This window comes from Lycium barbarum, chromosome 5, assembly GCF_019175385.1.
Source record: "Lycium barbarum isolate Lr01 chromosome 5, ASM1917538v2, whole genome shotgun sequence".
In the NCBI taxonomy this organism is placed as follows: Eukaryota; Viridiplantae; Streptophyta; class Magnoliopsida; order Solanales; family Solanaceae; genus Lycium; species Lycium barbarum.
Genome location: NC_083341.1, coordinates 13,812,974 through 13,821,926, shown reverse-complemented (window position 1 = coordinate 13,821,926; position 8,953 = coordinate 13,812,974). Strand labels below are relative to the sequence as shown.

Genomic DNA, 8,953 nt, shown 5'->3' with positions numbered 1-8,953 from the left:
TCTACTTCAGGATATATCTACACTTTTGCAGGGGGAGCTGTTTCTTGGCAATCAAGATTGCAGAAGTGTGTCGCTTTATCTACAACAGAAGAAGAATACATTGCTGTCGCTGAAGCTGGTAAAGAAATGTTATGGCTAAAGCGCTATCTCCAAGAACTTGGGATCCAGCAGAAAGAGTACAAGATACATTGTGACAGTCAGAGTGCTCTAGACTTGAGCAAGAACTCCATGTACCATTCCCGTACAAAACATATTGATGTTCGGTATCACTGGATACGCGAGACGATTGATCAACAACTGTTGAGACTAGTGAAGATCAACACAAAGGAGAATCCATCAGACATGCTGACCAAGGTGGTACCGAGAGACAAGTTCGAATTGTGCAAAGAACTTGTCGGAATACACTCAAACTAAAAGCCAGTGTTCCCTCCTTCAGGTGTATGGGACTAGAGGGGGAGATTTGTTGGGTCCATCCCATAATTTGAGAAAGGAAACATCTCCCTCATTTTAAGGAAGAAAACAAGGAAGAAAACATTTCCCTTGTTTTGAGGAAGAAAACATATTCCTTGTTTTAAGGAAGAAAACATCTTCCTTGTATTTGACAAATTGTCAAGTGCTTGCTTGAGTCACAAATGACATCAATAGGTTCATTTCATCCCTATAAATAGGGAAGCCTTCTATCATTTGTAGACACACCAAAATATTAGACATTAGATCATCACAGCACAACCAAGAAGAGTTGTGTAATATCCTTGAGAGATTTGTGAGGTGTTTTTTTTAGAGTTTTTTTTAAAGCTTGTATGTCTCTTCTTTCTATTCTTGAAAGTAATAGAAGTATTTTTCTCTCATATTAGCTCGATACTATAATCCCCCCCAAAAGTTACAACGTTTTTCAACATAAATGAGAAATTTAGCATTGTCACATATATCAAGAACCTGAATGATTTCAAAATTTATACTGTTCAATCAATTTTATCTTCTACATGTTTTTGGATTCTTAAATTTGTTCCTTAATATAATTGGCTTCTCAATATTGAATTATTTTTCATGAAATAATCAATCACTACTTTTTCTATTTATCTGTACGTACATGAAAAATGTAAGATATTCAATTTGACGACGTACATTATATTCATTTTCAAGCCTCTAACAGCAAGTTTTCCTTGCTCTTCTGTATCATTGTCCAATGTCCATAAGCACCCACATCTGCACCACAATAAATCTCTCATGACAAAAATAATTAGCTGATCGTACTTTCAAATGTGTGTTCCTTGGTTATTCTAGAGTTCAATAGAGATATTTTTATCCGTTATAGTAATTTTGTATGGTAGCTTTATTATTTTATGAATATATAAGAGAAAGAGAGAAGGCAAAAAATAAAAGAAAAGAGGAAATATATATTTGATGTGCATGATTTATAATGACCTTAGAGTGATGTGAAAATTTCGTATTGTTAAAAGAAAAGAAGAAGTAACATGTTGATAAAGTGCAATTTGAACTCCTAGATCAAAACATGGCTATATTTACTGTAATATAATCTCCGGGAAAAAAAAATCTACTTGACGCAATATGCAAGTGTCGGTATGAATTGAATGCTTGCAGATGTAACACCTAACATGAACAGAATCATATATGCATGATTATACAAAAGATTTAAGATTGAATTTTCCAAAACATTATTTTTTAACCCAGTTAAAAGTAAGTTGTTGATATTATACAATTTGAACAACGAAAGCTAAGTAAGTATTAAAGTGAAGTATTAAAAAGAAGCTGAAGAAGTAAAGAAAGCAATGATCAAAGAGAAGGTATAAAGAGAAAAAGTTAAAAAAGCTGGCTTACTATGGCAAAAAACACCACTGCTTCACAGAGTTTTGTTTCCTATACTTCGGATTTTGCCATCGATTTTTCTTTGGAGATTGGTTTCTTTCACTTATGAAACTTCCTTAAAATAAGTTGTTACAACTTTTCATCTTTCCATAGAAAGATTCTCCTAAAAACGTGTAAGTTAATTCGAGTATACAATATTTGAAAAATCAACAGATGATTCAATTCTTATTTAATTTTGTTTTTCTATTGTTCTATGTAACACTTTTCTATTGCCCAAAACATATACAACATACAGTGCAGTGGGGGCGTGTGGTTTATCCGTAAGACCAAGTTATCGGCCACTGGATTGTTATCCTCCGCTACAGTCCTGTCCACATAATTAACAGTCTCTGTTACCACACGAACTCAAGTTAGCGAGCCGGTTCCTCCCTCTCCGTTTCTCAAAAGCATTGCTTAGATCGGAGACATATGTCATAGTTTAAATTTAATTACTGAGATTTAATTAACTAAGACAAAGTTTTAAGCATGATAAAAATTAATTCCTTCCCTATGTTAGGTTCCAAATATTTATGTAATCACACAATTTTAGTTGTACGTTATCTCTTTCCTTAAAAAGCTCTTCTCTCTTTCTGGAATAGTTTTTTATTCGTGAGTTATTATTCTTTTCTGCTATTTTATACGTGATATTCCTACATTTCCATTCAAAGATAAGAAAGGCAAAAAGTAAACTCCAATCTATGATAATAATTAAAACTAAAGAAGTGTACAACAAAATATTTGCCAAATAAAATTTTTTTATGCGTACCCGAAGAGTAACTAATGCGGTTTCCCCGGGCTTAACAAAAATCTTTTAAAAAATTTGTAAGTTATCACCCATAATGCTTACTCCTGCAGAGATGACACTCTCTTTTAAAATTAGCTATCAGATGATACAGAAAAAAAAAAGTAAAATAACTCTGCAGGAGTAAAGAAAAAGTAAAAAAAACTCACGTTTCAGGTCAATTGGCCGTCAGAATGACAAAAAATCGTATTCCAAAGTATTATTGAAAGTACAGAAATTTGGGAGAAAAAGACGGAATTAAGTATTCTAACCACGATTAAGTGAACATTGTTGACGTACCAAAATCATGGCAACTGTTGTAGTTGTTGATGCCCTTATCCTTGCTCTGCTTCATGCTCAAGAAACCTCAGCATCTACAAATCTAGTGGTTCCATTCGAAAGAAAGATTCATAGAATAAACATGCTTGAAAGTTATAAAATTATAGGCTTTAGATTTCGACGACGCCTTGTCTATTGTAACTATCGCCTCGTCTAGTCTCTATATGCAAAAATGGTGGTCTACCAATCAAGATCGCGAGCGAAGCGTTTGCGCGGAGAGATGTCGGCGTTAGCAACAAAACAAACAGCCTCTAGGATATCAGGGCAGCGAAGCCACGCAGTCCGGAGATTGTCGTTGTAGTTTTTTTGCCTTTTTTTTTTTTCTTTCGGAATTGGAATGTTTTCATTTTCTATCACTGTAGGTTAATGCAAGTACCTAATAAGAATTCAGTTTGCAAGGGCGTGACTTTCCGAAAGGTCGTGACTGTTCCAATTTTCTTTATAAAACTTTTTTTAATCATTTTTAAAACTTTAAAAGGTAAAAATTTGACAAAAAAGATAAATACATTTCCTGATCAATGAGCCAAAGGCATGCTTTTATATATATATATATATATATATGATATGATGATGATATGATAGTTCCAATAATTTTTTCTCTAGTTCCTCATATACATATGTGCATGTTCTAAATGTTAACATTGACTTTCAAAACAAAGAAACCAAACCTTTACTAGGCAACACCCTCTCCATATCCTGAAGATATTAATGGTCATAATGAAGCTCAAGAACTACTTGAGATCATCAGATACATTGACTCTTGTATTGATAAATCTTGCTGGTATAATGGAGGTAGCTGATGAATCTTTGTTACCTGGTGTTTACAAAGAAGTTGGCAAGGACTTGCATATTGACCCTGCTGGTCTTGGCTCCCTCACTCTCTACAGATCATTAGTTCAATGCCTTTGTTACCCTCTTGCTGCATTCCTTGCTGCTCGTAATAATCGTGCCAATGTCATTGCTCTTGGTGCTTTCCTTTGGTCTGCTGCCACTTTCCTTGTTGCCATATCCTCTACTTTTACTTAGGTCTCAGCTTCATCCCTCTATAGATGGTGTTCAAATAGAGAAATGAGTCGAACCCTAGTTGACAGTTCAAGAAGTTAGTGTTGTTTTTTGTGTCTTCTTGGTTTTGTAGTGTAAATCCCTAGTTTTTTTATTTTTATTTTTTATAACTGTGATATCTGGGCAACTTGCGCTCACCTCGACTAATTCCACAGAATGCCTGTCACTTCCCACCAGCAACAGGTAACAGGTTACTTTGTCTATCAAGGCAAGGACAAATGGAATGGAACATATCAGCGGATTCTGTATTTCTGTTTTCTTTAGAAATGAGGATTTTGATGCAAGAGGTTATATGGGATTTTATGCTTTTCTTAAGGGTTAGGGTGGAGTGTGATAAATTGATATTATTTGAATGATAGAAACTTTGGTTTGTATTTTTTTTCTTGTTCTTAATATAGCGGCGGAGACAGGATTTTCATTAAGGGGTTCAACAACTATTAAAAGGGGATACGGATGAATCCCTTTGTGCCCTCTACCTCCGCCCCTGGATCCATGGGCATAAAATTATGGTATTCAATTGGAGAAGTGGGTTTTAAGTGAAAAAGAAAATGTGGAATTGCAGAAAAGGACTCTGTTTTCTTTAGAAATGGAAAGTTTGAGGTTGTATGGATTCTATGCTTTTCTTGAGGGTTATGGGTGGAATGTGTGGTAACTTGATAATAATTGGATTATAGAAACTTTGGTTTTGTGTTATCTGCTGTTGTCTCTTGTTTATTAGTAGGAGCTAATGACAAAAAAGACTGTCGGAATCAAGGCTTTTAGGTAAAAAAATAATCTTGATAAGTAGCTGTTAGGAATTTATCTTTTAAAATACTAGTATTAGTTATCTTTGTTGAGGTATTAAGTATCAAGATGCTACCAAGTTAAATGTCAAGTGTGGACTTGTTTTATTAGTCATCATTGAGGAACGGTCTAAAGTATATACTGATCTCTGAACATATATAAGCAGTTCTTCTTGGTTTCTTCCCTTAGCTCTTCGTACGATATATGATGAAAATGAATGCATTTTGTTACCCTCAAGTTGTCCTTTACTGAAACTATGAAGAATAGAAGTGTTAATCTTTCTTGAATTTAGGCTGCAAGATTTGTTTTATCACCTCATAATATTGTTTAACAGATAGCAATTTCCAGAGGATTGAATGGAATAGGACTTGCAATTGTCTCACCAGCAATCCTATCTCTGGTTGCTGATTCAACTGATGATAGTAATCGCGGTACAGCTTTTGGATGGTTAGCAGTAACAGCAAAATTCGGTTCAATCTTTGGTGGGATTATATCTGTGCTGTTAGCCGAAACATCGTTCATGGGGATCCCTGGCTGGAGAATCTCCTTCCACCTCGTTGGTATTATAAGTGTTTTTGTTGGTTCTTTAGTCCATCTCTTTGCCAAAGATCCCCGATTTTTTGATAATGCGAAAGATCAACCTCCCCCCAAACCATTTCAAGAACAAGTGATAGAACTGCTAAAAGAAGCAAAAGCAGTTATCAAAGTACCCTCCTTCTAAATAATTGTTGCACAAGGGGTTTTCGGGTCATTCCTCGGGACATCACTGTCGTTTAGCGTTATGTGGTTGGAGCTTGTTGGCTTTTCCCACAAGACAACAACATTCCTCTCGACTTTGCTTAGAGTTTCTTTGTCATTTGGCGCGTTTTTTGGAGGATTCATGGGGGATGTTTGGGCCAAGTACTTTCCTAATTCCGGTAGGATCATGCTTTCTCAGATAAGCATTGGTTCAGCTATTCCTTTAGCTGCAATTCTGCTGCTGCTATTGCCTAATGATCCTAAAACAGCTTTGTTGCATGGTTTAGTCCTGTTTATATTGGCATTTACAGCATCATGGAGTGGTCCTCGTTCATCTCCAATTTTATTCAAACTCATACCTTGTATAGATCAATGTAAGAGACCCCTCTAGCTTAGTTTATGCTGTGATCTTCAGCATTATTATTTATTCATCCATTCTTTCAACAATTACTTCTTTCTCTTTATATCACCTTGTTCACTTTTCCCTCTTGCATACACGCACACACAGGCATATGCATGCACTTCAAATGTTTTAAGAAGCACTTGTTAGGTACATTCACAAAACTCAAAACGGTGACAATAGCAAACTAAATGACTTACGTTTTTTGCTTTGATCTTAGAGCTGGTCTTTGATGCTTTGCTCCTTTGACATGTTTGTAGTCCAATATTTGCTGAGATAGTTCCAGAAAGAGCTCGAACAAGCATTTATGCTCTGGATCGATCTTTTGAGACCATCTTAGCATCGTTTGCTCCTCCACTGGTATGCATTTTGGCTCAACACATTTTTGGTTTTAAACCAATTCCAAAGGGATCAACAGGCTCACAGGAAATTGAAAGTGATCGAGAAAATGCTGCATCACTTGCTAAGGCAATGTACACTGCAATAGGCATTCCAATGGTCATATGTTGCTCCATCTATTCCTTCCTCTATTGCACATATCCACGAGATAGGGATCGTGCCCGGTTGCAACAGATTGATGAAATGGGCAATTATCCATCCAAAGAACAACAGCCCTTACTGGAGAACGACGAGCATACATTTCTTTCAACGATTAGTTGAAATTCTCAGACAAAATTTTCGACCATAACAAGCACAAACTCACCTTCTTGCTCTGTTGTTCGTATTATTGCTGTAGGATAGTTTTTTACACGACACTATCAAATATAGAATTGGCAAGAAAGATTCGATTTCTTCTACTCAAATTTGAGAATATCTTTTTTTCTTTTTTAAAGTTGTATTTGCTTATATGTTCAAATGGACTATTAGGATTATGTCAATTTAATAACATTAATTTATTTTAATCTTTTATAACCAACGTGAAGCGGGCAAATTCACTAGTTTAAGTAAATAAAGCTAAAATTGTACTCAGACACATTTTAAGTTACAGTAATATTTTCAGAGTACTATACTATTGAGTCCATTAAAAATTTGGATAAACCTCCTTTTTCGACTTGGACACTTTCTAAATATAAATTCAAGGATGGTACCCGAACTATTCATTTTTTGTACAAAAATACCTTTTCTTTTTTAACTAGAATATATCCAAACTGAACCTTATATGATAAGATATGTTATTTCATATTTTGATGATTTGTCAAATATACTCGAGGAACCAGGTAGGGACCAGATACGATCAGGTCCCTTAGTCGTTGTAGGGTCAACTCTACAGTTATAAAGCTGCTGCACTATATCGACTAACAGTAGTGCAGCAGCACAGCTGCAGTTTGCTAGAGGCCAAAACTACATGAAATGTCTCTTTCATATAATCTCACACTCTTCCCTACATAAACAACATGTTACAAGTGTAATCCTAACACTTTGAAAATTTGAAAATCATTTATCCCAAGTGCTAGTTGCCACTGCTCTCCAGGTGCTCTCAAGAGCAACGCTTCAACAAAAACAAGGACCAGATCCCAATCACTGAAGATGTCTTAAGTCCTTAGATTTGTTGAGACTTTGTATTTCGTTCTTTATTTGTATTCCTACACTACTTTCAAGAAGTGTCATTGTAGGATAGATTGTCAACCTTTTCAGTTTTTACTTGGCCAGAATTAGTCAAGGTGTGTTCTTTGCAATAGAGTTATTGTAAAGGTCTTACAATAGAGTTGTTTTAAGGGGAAAGAGATTAATAGTTTAATTCGTAGGTTGGAATAGGTTGTAATCTGAAAGTTGCTCATTTATAGCGAAGTTTGGGAAATTCTACTCCGATAGGTCGTGATTTTAATCTCTTGAGCAATGAGTTTTCCACGTAAATATCTTATATTATTTACTTTCTGTTTTACTCGAGGGAACAGATAGAGAACTTAGTTCTCTATATTGTTTGGTGGACACTTATATTCTATCACTATACATAACAAAAAATGTAACTCATCAAATATTTAGAGTTTCCGCTACTGAATTTTTCAAAAACGACAAAACTACTTCAATGAGCCTATTTCCTGTGCAAGATAAACAGGATAAATAGACTTTTGTTGTTGGATTTGTAAGTGCAATTTAGGATTTCTAGACAATGGATGCAACGGTTAAAAAAAAAGAAATATATTAAGTGAGAATTGATCCTTTGTTCTATAGGTAAATAACTCAACATTCAACCAAGTGCCCCATTTAGCATTAAACTTTGGGAATTTTACATAAATGACTACACTTTGGGGGTTTAAAATTTGTCATAGCTACAGTTTCAATATTTACATTGCGTAGCTACAGTTTCCCCGCTGTATTCAAAAAATGGCTCACTGTATTCATAAAACGGCCTAGCTGTATTCATGAATACAGCGAATAAAAAAAAATTCAAAAATTCTTTTCGATTGCATTCAAAATTCGGTTGAGTCAGATTTTACTGTATTCAATTCGGATTTTGCTGTATTCAAATCAGATGTATTCAACTAAATCATCAAAAACACAAAAATTTGCACTAAAAAATTAACGAATACACTCAAAAACTGAATACAAGAAATAAATTTCACTCTATTCATTTGTATACACTTCAAAATTCACTGTATTCATTTATATACAAGAAATAAAATTAATGAATACACCCAAAACTGAATACAAGAAATAAAATTCCAGTCAGATTCCGGCCAGATTTGGTAGTACCCGTCCAGATCTGACCGTTGTCACCGTCGTCGTCATCAACAATGGATTGTATTCAAAAAGTAAAAAGTCATTTCCGGCCAGATCTGACTTCGTCGTGAGGGAGAAAAGAGAGACACGGTGAACAACAACAACAACCACAGCCAACAACAACACCGTCAAAATGAATACAAAGTCTCCTAATCATCCCCGCCACAACAACAGCAACAGCCATCGCCGGAGCTTACTTCTCCGGCGAACCACAACCAACAACAGTGACCGGAGCTTACTTCTCCGTCTGGCTTTCGCGTGAA

The 8,953-nt window shown here is 35.2% G+C and overlaps 1 pseudogene; it reads left to right on the top strand.

The window, feature by feature from the left end:
* The first annotated feature begins 3,510 nt into the window (after positions 1-3,510).
* Positions 3,511-6,666, top strand: LOC132642309 (uncharacterized; annotated as a pseudogene).
* Positions 6,667-8,953: the final 2,287 nt, after the last annotated feature.